Below are 13,266 nucleotides of genomic sequence, written 5' to 3'. Positions count from 1 at the left end.
ATACTTAACTTCACACAAGTAAAGGAAAGGCAGATAAAGTTTAGAGTAGATATGATTTTGGACTTTTACATTTTTTAAGTAACATTTGTTAAGCCAATGGATTTTTAGAAACAAAAATAGCATTTGAAAGTATAAAGATTTGACTTGAACTATTTTAAAATAATAAACCAGGAGGCATGTATACTAGTGCTCATTCATGTTTTAGTGAGAAAATGATTATTGTCTCACGAATTGTAGCTTTCTTTTCTGGCCCTAAATAATGCAACCTTAGTGGGAAAACCAGGGCTCTGAGACATATGACAAACAGTTGTAAATATGGCAGTTACATTACTCTACTCCTTATGAGCAGAAGTTTTCATTATAAATATGGATATTAAGAGGTTCATCATTCACATACATGCTCTAATCTGATTCTTGACAACAGAGAAACGAACTCTTGTATATGTGAGTGAAGATATTTTCTCTTCTTTCCTTAAGATTTTTCTAAAGACAGAAAAAAAGCACATTTTTTGAAAGCTTCTTTCTTGAGGACCAAGACACTTTTAGAATATTCCCTGATCTTTCTGTGTAAAGATCAAGACAGGAATGAAATCCCACCCCTGTATAGAATCTGTACCTGGTTTTTAACTGTTCAAGTACTATGTGAATATATTACCATTGTAGGAAATTAAAACAATACAGATTCCCACCAGGCCTTTTTACTGGGGCTCCAATGGGAAAAAACAACTGATTTCTTGCTTGAGGGAAGATTCTGGTTGTAGAGCGTCCTGCATTTCTTTGAAGAGCAGATTGGGCAATTGCTCTATATACAGACTTTTGATAAGATACCTATTTTCTGGTCCACATCTCATTCTTGCCTTCCATTATACCTGATGGTTCAAAGGCCTGAGCCTATCCCAGATTATTTTCCAGAGCAGCAGCTCTCCAGCGCGGTCCCCAAATCAACAACATCAGCATCCTCTGAGAACTTAGGAATGCAAACTCTCAGACTTTACTCCAGATCTACTGAGTCAGAAACTGTGGGGATGATGTCTGGCAATCTGTTTTAGCAAGCACTCTGGGCAATTCTGATGCACGCTGGTATTTGGGAACCACAGGTTTGGAGCAAATTGGCTCCCTTGGAGGACAGATCTGCTCTCTGCACTCAGGCTCTGACTTTCTCTGCCCTGCCACACCAATCACCACTCTTGCATCTGCTCTCAATCTTTCAAATATGGGTTAAAGTCCGTGGTCCCCTAATGACCTCATTGCTGTTCTCTTTACATGTGAGTTCTTATAGCCTTTTTATTTCTTTTCTACCATTTATTGGGGAATCAGGGAAGCAGAATTGACAGACATATACTATTAGGCCACTATCCTTAGCCATAAGTCTCAAATATTTGAATAGGCATTTCTAATCAATGTATATTTGTACTTGGTGCATATTTATCTTTCCTAAACTTGAAATCACTAAAGGTTAGTCCTGGTGTGTGTGTGTGTGTGTGTGTGTGTGTGTAGGGGAGAGTGACTTTTAAAAGAACAAAATTTTTTTTAGTAGTGAACTTTATTTTATTTCATTACCTTCCTCTTTTATCTTTAGCAATCACTTCTTTGCGAGGGCAGGGGGTTAATTTTATTTTTCTAGTTTCTTGAGTTGAAGATATAATTTTATTTTTCATGGTCTAATAAATGCATTTAAGGCTATACATTTTCCACTAAGTACTACTTTGGCTAGTCCTCACAGTTTTTGATAGGTACCTTCATTGTTACTTATTTCTAATGAAATTTGAAACTAATCTAAAATTTAGTTTGATTTCTTTATTAAATAAAAGTTATTTGGAAAGTTTTTCCTTTCTCTTTTTTCTTTAAGAATGTAGGTATTAAAGTAAGTAAGGAGAAGCAGTGGGCTTTGGGAATTTTTTAAATCGTTTTTGTGGTCTAGTGTTTGTTCAGCTTTTATGACTCTTCTCTGTGCACCTGAAAAGATTACATATTGTGCTTTAGAATAAAAAATTCTACATGTATCTGTTAAGCCAAATTTGTTTATTGTGTTATTCAAATTTTCTATACCTTGCATTTTAGGTCTATTTTAGCTATTGAATTCTGAGAGAGTTATATTATTCTTCCATTATCATTACAGACTTATTATATTTCCATAAATTTTTGCTTTCTATATTTTAAACATGTGGTTAAAAATGAAGAAGCCTGTAACTGTCTGTCTTGTACACTTTTTATTATGAATTTAGTATTGTTTATTGTTTTAGTGCTTTTTTATCTTTAACTCCACTTGCTTGATAAAAACTATATTTATTTACATTTCATTAATATTTGCCTGACATATCTTTTTTGTTCTTTTATTGACCATCTCTGGCCATGTCTCACATAGACGGCATATAGCTGGATATTTTTTTAAGGTACTATCTGAAAGACTTTGGCTTTTTATGCAATCATGACATTTATTGAATTAGTAGTATCTTTGGATTTCTTTCTGTTTCTTATTCTATGTTTTCTATTTATTGTCCTTTATTTTGATTTTTTTTATTTCTTGAATTTGTTAATTGATGTAGGGATTTTTTGTTATTTTTTTCTTCTCTTGGTTTGAAAGTTATATGTTTTATTTAAAATTGTCTACTTGCAACTTAAAAAGTTTTAACACTCATTTAAAATGTTTTTCTATAAATCATTAAGATCTTGGCGCATTTGGAGTTTTCTATTCCCACATCCTCCTCTGCCCAACACACCCTAGCCACACCAATAGGCATGTCGTGATTTTTCATTCTATATATTTTTACAATTAACTCTTAGATAACTACACATTTTATTTCTTTGCCTATCATTGTTTATTGTATCATGTCTACTATTCTTTTTGATTTATTTTTCATTTTGTTGAAATACGTCCTGCTCTTTAGGAGTCCTTGCACATCTATTAATTGTAGTTTGATCATGTTTAGAATTTGGAGTTCAAAGTAATTTTATTTCTGAACTTTAATGTGCCTAGATTGTGTTTTTAATTCATTCTGTTTGACTCTGAGTGGGACTGTCAATATAAATATTTATGCTTGAGGATTTATTAATTTTTACAATCATAATATTATTTCCTATATTGTTAATTATGTAACAGAAATTTTTTTGTTTTGTAAATGCCCTAATGAGAATATTATCTTGTCCTGATAAGGATATTAATAAAACTTAAACAGTGCACTTCTGTTTGTTTGGTTAATTTGATTTCCTCAACTGTTAAATGCTTTTGTTTACTTGTTGAAACTGGCACTTTTATTTAAGGTTCTGTGTTGGCCCATCATGAATCCTGTTTCCATTTAGAGTAACCTACTAAAATGCTGTTTTGAATGGGAAAGGAGGAGAAGGAAGGAGATGCCATGTGACAGCAGTTAATTTTTTGGGTGTGAGTGCACCCCCTGTTCTTCCTGGATGCCACAAGATACCTGGGGCACCACCCCAAGTTCACGCATACACACTCTCCATCGTGTCTAGAGGCAGATGATTTCTCTCCATATTATCCTCTTTACCACACTCTTAGCCAGTTAAGGCACATTTTTCTCACTTTAAAGATGGGGAAAACTGAAGCACAATGGGGTGAAGTGATTTGTTCTAGCACATCACTAATCAATGATGGAGCCAAGAACAAAACTTAAATCTCCAGACTCCTGGGTCTATAGCTGTTTCCTGGATCGTGCCAAGAAGATCTCTTACCTGGATCTGATTTAAGTAACTGCCATTAAGTTACCGACCAATTGGAGAAAAGGGTTTTAGAAAGTAAAAGCGTATCGTTGGGGGGAAGAAATAAATTGACGGGTCTCTAAAACAAAAGAAAACAATGTGTATATTTCTGCATAAAATGATATTAGGCCAAAAGAATCACAGCAGAAGACAACATTTTTCAAGGTGAATGTTAATGTCAACGGCCACCAAGTTTAGCTGGGGCGTTCTCTTTTGCTTCTGCTAGTGCTGCTGCTGCACCATCACCACTTACTTTGAGCAAGTTGGGCTTCTGATCTGACCAAGGACATGGCTAAGCTGTGAAAATTCAATAGAATCCTCATAAAGCTGAAACACTGGTGTGAAAGTTGACCCAGTACAAGTAATTGTTCTACAATGCCAGTGTCTTAAAAGGGAACGCTGCACGCCTGCACATGCGTGCTAGAAAGAGAATGCAGCTTGGTCAGACTATCTATGTCATCTCAGAAATTTTAAGAACACCATATCCAAATGGAATTTCAGGCCAAGGGTAAGTAATAGATTAATTCTAAAATGCTGAGCTATTTTAGGGTGATGAGGTCATGAGATGATTTTACTTTAAATGTTCTTTATGATTTTCAAAGTCATATAATGATGCTGTATCAGATAGCTTTTGCAGCATAACAAACTACCCGAAAACTTATCTGTGTAAGCCAAAATAAAGCATTTTTTTCACAGATCTGTGGTTGGCAATTTGGGACACTTTGACCGATTGGATTTGAACTCTTGTGTCTGTAGTAAGACGTCAGGTCAGCAGAGGCAGGCTGACCTTGAAGTGGGGCACCTCAGTCCTTGCCACATGGAGGACTGAATTTACACTGCTGTTATCATGATTTTAGGATGCTTTCTTTGTTGAGGATGAACCATGAATCTTCTCCATGATCTGTTAAAATTAAACCTGTGATTATTCAGCTTAAAAAATTCACTAGAGAAAATAATGTAATGGTTTATTTGAGAAGTCTCAAGTCATTGAGGTATAAGTGTGGAAATTTTTATTTTCCAATAATTTCTATCAGCTGTGCTGCCAACTCCCTTCCCACTAACGATCTCTAAATCTAGTCTCATGGTTTTTCTGTCATCTTCAATTATTCACACTTGGTCTAAACCAACCTCCCGTTAGAGTCACTTCTCCCCTCCTCAGATCTATGAAGGTCACTATACCTTTGGCTCCACAACCTTGCTGTGGTCCTTCCTCCTTGTCCTTTTCCTCTGGTGTTAGTGAGGGGAGGATGGAAGGAGAAGATGCCTCTCCTGACATGCCTGTGCATGGCAAATAGGCTGTCTTCTTCTTTCTTGGCCCAACTACCTTTCCCTTATACGAGCAATTGCACTTCAGTAGTGCAAAACTTGCTATTGCTTTTCTGTGATCAGCTCTGCCAATCAAGCTGCAATCTATGAAGCAGAAGTGGGTAGAAAGAGGTCCCAAGACACTGCTGGCATTGAACCCAACTCTAGGGTATTTCCTTTAGAAATTTGAACACATCTTCAAAAAGTTGAGCTTCACCTGGCCAGCATATCATATCCCAGCCTGCAGTGGTCCCCTGCAAGCTGACAGCCACCCCTCCCTATCTCGTCTATCTACATCCTTTCCCAGCCCATTCTTTGGTTCCAGGAAATACTCAAGAGAGCCAATTCATGCCTGCTCCATCTGGCTTTATCATCCCACCTTCTTTCCTCAGTACTCCTGCCCCCAGAACAACATAGCAAATGTGAAAGCCTTATTACTCAAGAAACATCAAGTAAGGAATGTGTCCACTTCTTGCTAAGACCCACAAACTTTATGAGGAATTCTTTTATCTCCCACTCTCTTTGGCTTCAGAGAAGAAACCAATAAGTGCCTGCATCTCTTTCATTTAGGGAAGAGGAGGTCAGGGCCTTTAAAAGTTGTCTCCTGGTTCTTTTCCAGTCTTCTTTATACAAAGAGTGGATGAGTGAATAGTGGGATGAGAGAGATTGGAAAAAGGTGCTTACCTCTGATACTGCTCAAATGGCACCTTTCAGCAAGTCCTTTGGGGAGGTAACTGGCACCCCAGCCTGAAGTTCTCTGTGAATTTAGAATGCAGAACATATAGTGGCCTTTGCTCTCAGCTGTGAGTTCTAGAAGCTAATACTGGGAAGTTAAAAAAGATTGAACAAGGCATTTTACACTATCTTGATAAGCCTTTAATATAGGTAAACATTTAAAAAGAGTCCCAGGTGTAACTTCACTATCGCTGTGAATGAAAATCTTTTACTTCAACTTCTGTGGCCCATTTTCCTCTCTCCTTTTGCTAGATCACTCTCGTTTCTTTGCAAATCAAAACAATTTATTGTAAGAGTTTAAGAATATCTTTGTAGGTATCGATTAGTTTAAATATCACAGTTCATTCTCTTTCCTTCAGCGCCAAGAAAATTGATGTAATAGCCTGTCTTAAGTTGGTTTCCTCTATTGGTCTGTTATCTGACAAGACACCTTTGGCAAAGTAATGACAAAGGCTCATCAATATGCTGCTTTTCATCTGCCTGACACTGAAATCAATGGACTGCAGAAGAAGTCTGTCTATCCACATTGTCAGAAATGATCACTGTCCTGGACAGAGCATGTTACCTGATTTCTCTAAGCATTCATTCATTCCTGAAAGCTTTCTCTGGGCTGTTACAACAGTGACCCTGCTTAGAGGTCAGAGATGAAGATGCTGTACAATCAGAGGGTACTCAGTAAGTATGGAAAGGGGAGACTCTCTCAGAGTGTGAGATGATATAATGGTCTGCATATCCGGCCCCCGGGAGAAATCACATTCTCCATCTCTGGGACATGTGATCTGCATTTGTGGGCTTGCAAGTCCTAATTTGTCATAAGTGACAGCTGGGATTAGAGGGTTACACCTTGCACCAAGGAAAGAATTTACCCAAGCAAAAGTGGTTGGATTGGCATAATGAGTTTTTAGAAGAAAATTTAAAGTCTTCATCAAAAAGTTTAAAATAATAAAATATAGACATGATTATATAAATATTTTGCTATGATTAACCAATAATAATAATTAAGCAGAAGAAAACAATTTGCCAAATGTATTTTAACATGTTTAAAAAATTTTCAATCATCAGCAAGAATAAGAATTATCACAGAGAACACTGAAGTTCACTAGCAATAGTAAACCATTATAGAATTAGGTTTTCCTGACTTGGAAGCTGCTGGGCTTGTGTTCTTTCTAAAAGAATAATGTCCTGGAACCTACAGCCATCATTTGGAACCCTAACCCAAGGCAGAAGAAAAAGTGAAGATTGTTGATTTCAGAGGTGATATCTGAATTATTCTGATTGGTGAATATCTAAATCATCAGGGCAGTTGCTTATTCTCTGGTGGAAGAGATACAAAAATATCATGCCCTAAAAGCAAGAAATTCTTTCTCCCCAAAACCCAAATTTTGTCTACTTAAAGGGCACTTTCTTTTGTTCTTCATATTAGCCAGTAGTTATACATTCTTTCCCCCCTAAAAAATTGCTCATTCTAAAGTAACAATGTTGACTCTTTTGAGATTTTTTCCCTTGTCCCATCAATGGTGAAATCCTACAAGTGATGACAGTATAGTTAAAATCCTGGGAAGCTGTGAAAGTATGTTAATAAGAAATTCGGAGACAACTGTCAAGAACTCCTCTGAGGAGGTAGGTGGTGTGTACTTCAACGGCACTTACTAATGGGTGACCAAGAAAAACCCAAACCAATATTGATTGCAAAGAGGATGTGTGGATGCTGTAAGGCAATTCCTGCAGGAACACTGATCACAATGTGAGGGGCCAGGGTATATCTTTAGCGATAAATATCCTGTAAGACCCCAGAAAGCATAGTCAAAGCATGGCTAAAAATCCCAGAAGAGGAAGGAAGGAGAAACTGCAGCACATATCAAGTCTAAGGAGAGAGGCAAGACCTCAAATGAGTCAAGTGGTCAGGACTAAGAGGGATTAAAATTAAATCAGGAAAGGGAGTAGAAGGTGTGTGCACTATGAGACTATGAGCAAGGGGTTCACTTCAATGCAACAGTGAAAGGAGAATAAAAATTAGAAGGAATTGCTTTCTATAAATTAAGGAAGTATTAATTTCTCCTTCTAGCTAGTAGGACACTCACTGAGAACTCCAAGATTGTGTAAATTACTCCCAGAAAATAATTTATGTAAGACAAAAACTTTTTGTTGTCACCCTTCTTTTGTCGCCACTTCTTTGCTAACAGACAGGGCTAGCTTCATTGGCAATCCCACAGGACCCCACATTTGGAAGAACTCTGCACTTAGTTTAATTCTCTGTTGTCTCCATCTTGAAATTCTTAATAATTTTCAAACAAGGGGCGCCACATTTTTATTTTGCACTGAGCTCCACAGATCCCCAAATTGCTTCTCCCTCCTCCAAGTGCCCAAGACTTCCCAGAGAGTCTGGGCTCCTCTGCAGCACAGAGTGCTTTTTTTATCCACCTGAGCCATACACTGCAATCTCATTCACTTGCCAGGGAATTGGTTTAGATCTAGGTATAAGATGCCATTCAAACAAATGAGAACCAAGAAGAAGTAAGCTGGGAAATTTCTGGAAAACCTTTCCTCAAACTTAAAAAAGGATGCTGGCGGAATGTTCCTTTTGTTCCTACCTCAGGATATTGATGAGTGATGCTATCAGCATATATTCTGAGTCTGACCACTTCTCCTTCCTCCCACCACTATACCCCAGTCACCTCTCACCTCGTGGTGACTTCAGTAGCCTACTAAGCATACTCCACATTTGCACTCACACTCCCTTACAGTCAACTTTCCATACAGGAGGCAGATTGCAGCCTTTTCAAACATAAATCATGTCATCTACCCACTCAAAATTCTCCAAAAACTTCCTACCTTATGATAAAACTCAAGATTCTAATTATGGCCCATGAGGCCCTGATGATCTGACATTTGCCTACCTCAATGATCTCGTTTCCTCCAATCCTCCCCTGTTCACTCCTTTCCAGCCACTCTGGCCTCCTGGCCGATCCTCAAAAATATCATCCATGCCTCTACCTTGGGGGCTTTGAGGCAACTTGGAAACCTTTCTCCTACAAGTTCCCACGGCATACTCCCTTCCTTCATGGCCTTTCCTCGTGGGCCAAAGAAGACTTCCTGGACACGCATTTATAGAGTAGCAGCCCCTGCACCATTCTGTATTACGAAGCCCAGCTTTATTGTTCTTCACTTTTCAACCATCTGAAATATTAGATATTTATCCCTACCCCTTTTGTTTGGTCTCTGTTCCCATTAGAATGTAACCTGATAAAGGCAGAGAACTTGTCTCTTATCTGATACTATAGCAGGAGATCTGTTTGTTAACTTATGGCCAACTTATTCCACTGGGTCCACATAGTCCCATTATATCCCCAGTCTCTAGAACCTTGGCACTTAATATTCACTAGATAAATAATTATTAAATAAATGAATAAATGTTATGCTTAAGAGCTTCTACAGCCAGCCTGTGATCCTAAAGGATTTTCTTGACATGTGGTGGAAGGCAAAGCAGAAAGAACCCAGATGCACTGTGAAGTCTCTGAGTCTGCAATTCATTAATCAAGCACAGCCCTACCTCCTACTTGTCATGTGCAACAATAAGTTGTTTAAGTCACTTTAATAGGGATTTACTGCTTACACACAGCTAAAATTATCCTAACTGCTTCGTAATTCTAACCTACTAGAAAATTTTGACATTTTAAGTTCTGGAATATATCATCCAAGAACATTTTTTTCTTCCCATTGCTCATACACTCTGGATAAATTTAGCTAAAAGGTTTACGACTTTTAGTACTAACTTCGTAATACTAATCGCATCGCTTACCCACTGTGACTTACTACCATGGGCATTTGAGTTTCCCCCATTTAGATAATGATGCAAAAACAATTTTCTTGTGCAACTAGGCAAAACTGAACTATGAAATTTACAATGAGGAAAAAGAAAACAACAACAACAACAACAACAACAACAAAACCCCCAAAATACCCAAACTTTGCCTTCCAGAATACTTGTCTTCAAATAGTTTTTTTTTTAAAGATTGGTACCTGAACTAACAACGGTTGCCAGTCTTCTTCTCTTTTTTTTCCTGCTTTTTCTCCTCAAATCCCCTCAGTACATAGTTGTATATTTTAGTCGTAGGTCCTTCTAGTTGTGGCATGTGTGATGCCGCCTCAGCATGGCCTAATGAGCAGTGCCATGTCCGTGCCCAGGATCCGAACCGGTGAAACCCTGGGCTGCTGAAGTGGAGTGTGCGAACTTAACCACTCAGCCACGGAGCTGGCTCCTGAAGTATCTTTTTGATAAAAGCATTTGCAACCTCTTAGAAACATTCAAGTGAAAAATGCTTCTGGGAGTTGACTCCATAAAAGAAAAGAATGTGCTACAGAGATCTGCTAAAGTCCAAATCATACACATATTGCATCCTTCGAAAATGTCTCCCATATTCTCAAACATATGGAGCTAATCTCCAAGAATTAAATCTTTCAATTCCAAATATTTCCCTATGAATTCACTGTTAACCAAGTGTGACCATATTCTTACCATTTAGGATTAGTTCTTCATTTATTTATTGAGTGCTCCTTGTATTAGACTTTAAATCTCTGAGGAGTTGTATACGAATAAGACGTAGGTCCTATTCCCAAGGGGCTTAGCTTAGCGAGTAAGACCTCTTGAAAGTCTTCATACTAGTATGCATCATAATAGGTACTAAGACTCTTTTCCCAATCCTGAGGCCTACGGAGTCCATTGCAAACTCCTCATCCACCCTCTGAGGTCTGGACAGTGAACTACAGTCCCAGAATCTGCCAACAGAGAACACCAGTCACCCTGTAATCTATGTGACTGTTTATGTAAAGGGTGCCCCCTAGAGTTGGGCAGTCCCCTGCCTACATGCCCTGGGATAGGTGTCAGTCCGTTGCGACACTACCTAACGTTGCAACCAGAGCTACATCTGGAAGCTTATGGCCAACTCCAGCACCTCAGAATGTGACATTATTTAGAAATAGGGCTGTTGTGGATGTACTTAGTTAAGATAGGGTCATACTGAAGTGGGATGGGCCTCTTTTTCAATATGACTGGTTTCCTTATAAAAAGAACACCATGTGAAGAGACAGAGACACAGGGAGAACACCATGTGGAGGTGAAGGCAGAGATTAGAGTGATACATCTATAAGCCAAATAATGCCAAAGATCACCAGCAAACCACCAGAAGCTGGGAGAGAAACCTGGAACAGATTCTCCTTCACAGCCCTCAAAAGGAAGCAACGCTGCTGATGCCTTGGCCTTCCAGTCTCCAGAACTGTGAGACAATAAATTTTTGTTGTTTAAACCACCTACTTAGCAATATTTGGTTACGCAGGCTTAGCAAACTAATACACCCCACCTGTTCGTCCCATTCTCATAAAAAATTTTTAGCTGTGACCTCTGGAACCCCCATTTTATGTTAAATAAACTTCCCAATATCTTTATTTTCTTCACCAAACAATCTATTTCTGGCACTCTCTTGAGAATGGTAGAACGGTGCTTTGTATGTGGTTATCTCAAGTACTAACCAGGAATTCTTAGCTCCCTGATGCTATTTCCAGGGAGTTCCTTCCCCAATATGTTGTAAAATTCCTTCTTGCTCTGCAAGTGAAGCCATTGGATATCTCCTACGCTCCCACACCCATCACTTTTATCTTCCAACCACTTCCTCATATTCATGAATAAATTTGACACCTGCTTCAAACTTTTCATCTTCATCAAACTTATCGCAAGTTCTGCCATCATCTCAGGTATCTTTGATGGCCACATGAATAAGCCACCAAACTCCTCAGTCCAACAGCTCTTTGCTCTCTTCAAGCCCAGTGGCCACTGTCCTCTACTTCATTCACTGATACTTAGGCACCTTGCCTCACCTGGATCTGCTCTACATCAGAGCCAATAAATTCCAATAGCCCACTCACTAGCCACAACCTTCTATCCTTCATTTTCCTCATAGTCTTTTTCCTGGCAAACTTGTCTCTCTTCTTTTGGCTTCCTAGCGATTTACATTCTCCCAGGTGATTAGACCTTTCCTGGCTTTACTTCCCCACACAGACCAGACCTCTTTGTTGATCATCAACAATGTCTCTTCCATAAAGGCAGAATATAAGCATATAGATGGTTCTGGGGGTATATCAACAAAGGTATGGGGGCAGGGAAGAGAGAAAGAGAAATAGAGGTAAAGACGGAGAAACAAAGAAAGACAGAAAGAAGGAGAGAGAGGGAACTGGTAGAATGCTAATGACTAGGTCAGTTAGGCTCCTCCAATCCTTTTCAATTTATTTCAGAAGGTAATAGTTACTTATCTCTCCTAAAATTTTGGTTATATCACTAATTTGCTTGTAATTTTTCAATTGTTCCCCATCAATTATACAATTGAGTTCAAGTTCTTTAGACTGGCTTCCTGGGCTGGCAATAATTTGATCTTGTCTACCCCTCCAGAATCATTGTCCAGCACTTTCTAACTCTCACATTGATGCTGTGGGGACCTGGAATTGGCCACCCCAGGATATGTCTCTTTGGCATCAGGATTATTTGAGGCTGATTGCTTTTGATAAACTGGGACAGGGAAGGAGGCTCTGAGGAATGGAACTCGCCCTTTGTTAGGACACGTTTACATTTGTAAGGTAAATCTCTATCTGTAAAAGTTGCCTCCCTCTCTGTACCAGGAAGAAGAAAGGAGATGACCTTCTCTCGAAAAACTCTTAATCAATACCAAAGGCAAGGACTTAAAATCTGCATTTTATTGTGCCTGTCTGGTAACCTCCTGTAACTAACTTCCCTCCCCCTCCCAACACTGGCATTTCTTAAGGATTAAGCATCTTTCCTTAGGCTAGGAACTGATTGCCGAGCTCACCTGTGACCGCCCAGCTCCAGACAATCGACTTGCCTCCTGCTACGCCCACCGAGATAGCAGACCACTACCTGCTGTGTCCATCAAGCACTGTGCCGACAGGGCAATCTTGTGACTATTGTGGGAGGGACATTTCAATCACATGTGAAACACCCCGTTTGGGGGTATATAACAACTGTGTGCACCCCACTTCTTCGGTGCCCTTTCTTCCTTCGGGAAGAGAGGCCCCGGGCCATGGTTCCTCATAAAGCTTTGTTTAATTTTCTCTTGCTATTCTGTCTCATGTGAATTTAATTCGTTCTCCAGCCAGACGAACCCCCATTTGGGGAGAGGAAATGTCCTCCTCCCCTACAATGCCATTGGAAGACTTTCTGCTTTTGCGTGTGCTTCTGCCTACAGTTTGTTCTGCCCTTCTTTACGTAATTCCTTAAGGGGGTCCTTCTCACCCTGGTCTTCTGGTGAACTTCTAAGCCTCCTTCAAAACTCACTGAAGACTTGACACCCCTTTCATAGCCTTCAGATTTCTGTGCATAGAATTTATGAATTCTGTCTTTAAGACGCTTGTTCACCTTGTGCACACTTCTACAATTGTGCTGTTTTTTATTTTTATTTTTTTCCCAGTGTATCTTCATGATAGCACTGAGTTTCTCAGCCTGCA

The 13,266-nt window shown here is 39.1% G+C and overlaps 1 long non-coding RNA gene across 6 annotated transcripts in view; it reads right to left on the bottom strand.

Annotated features, from left to right (window-relative positions):
- LOC111772542 (uncharacterized) overlaps window positions 1-13,266 on the bottom strand; it is a 217,885-nt gene that overhangs the window by 67,729 nt on the left and 136,890 nt on the right. For 3 of the 6 annotated variants that reach the window (XR_011436755.1, XR_011436754.1, XR_011436758.1), the window contains one exon: window positions 5,707-5,779. The exons of the other annotated variants lie outside the window; for them this stretch is intronic. This is a non-coding gene — a long non-coding RNA (uncharacterized lncRNA). The remainder of the gene's footprint in view (window positions 1-5,706; window positions 5,780-13,266) is intronic. 6 annotated transcript variants of the gene reach the window in all.

Source organism: Equus caballus, chromosome 2 (genome assembly GCF_041296265.1).
Source record: "Equus caballus isolate H_3958 breed thoroughbred chromosome 2, TB-T2T, whole genome shotgun sequence".
Taxonomy (NCBI): Eukaryota; Metazoa; Chordata; class Mammalia; order Perissodactyla; family Equidae; genus Equus; species Equus caballus.
The sequence above is the reverse complement of the archived record's forward strand: the minus strand, read 5'-3'. Positions and strand labels throughout refer to the sequence as shown.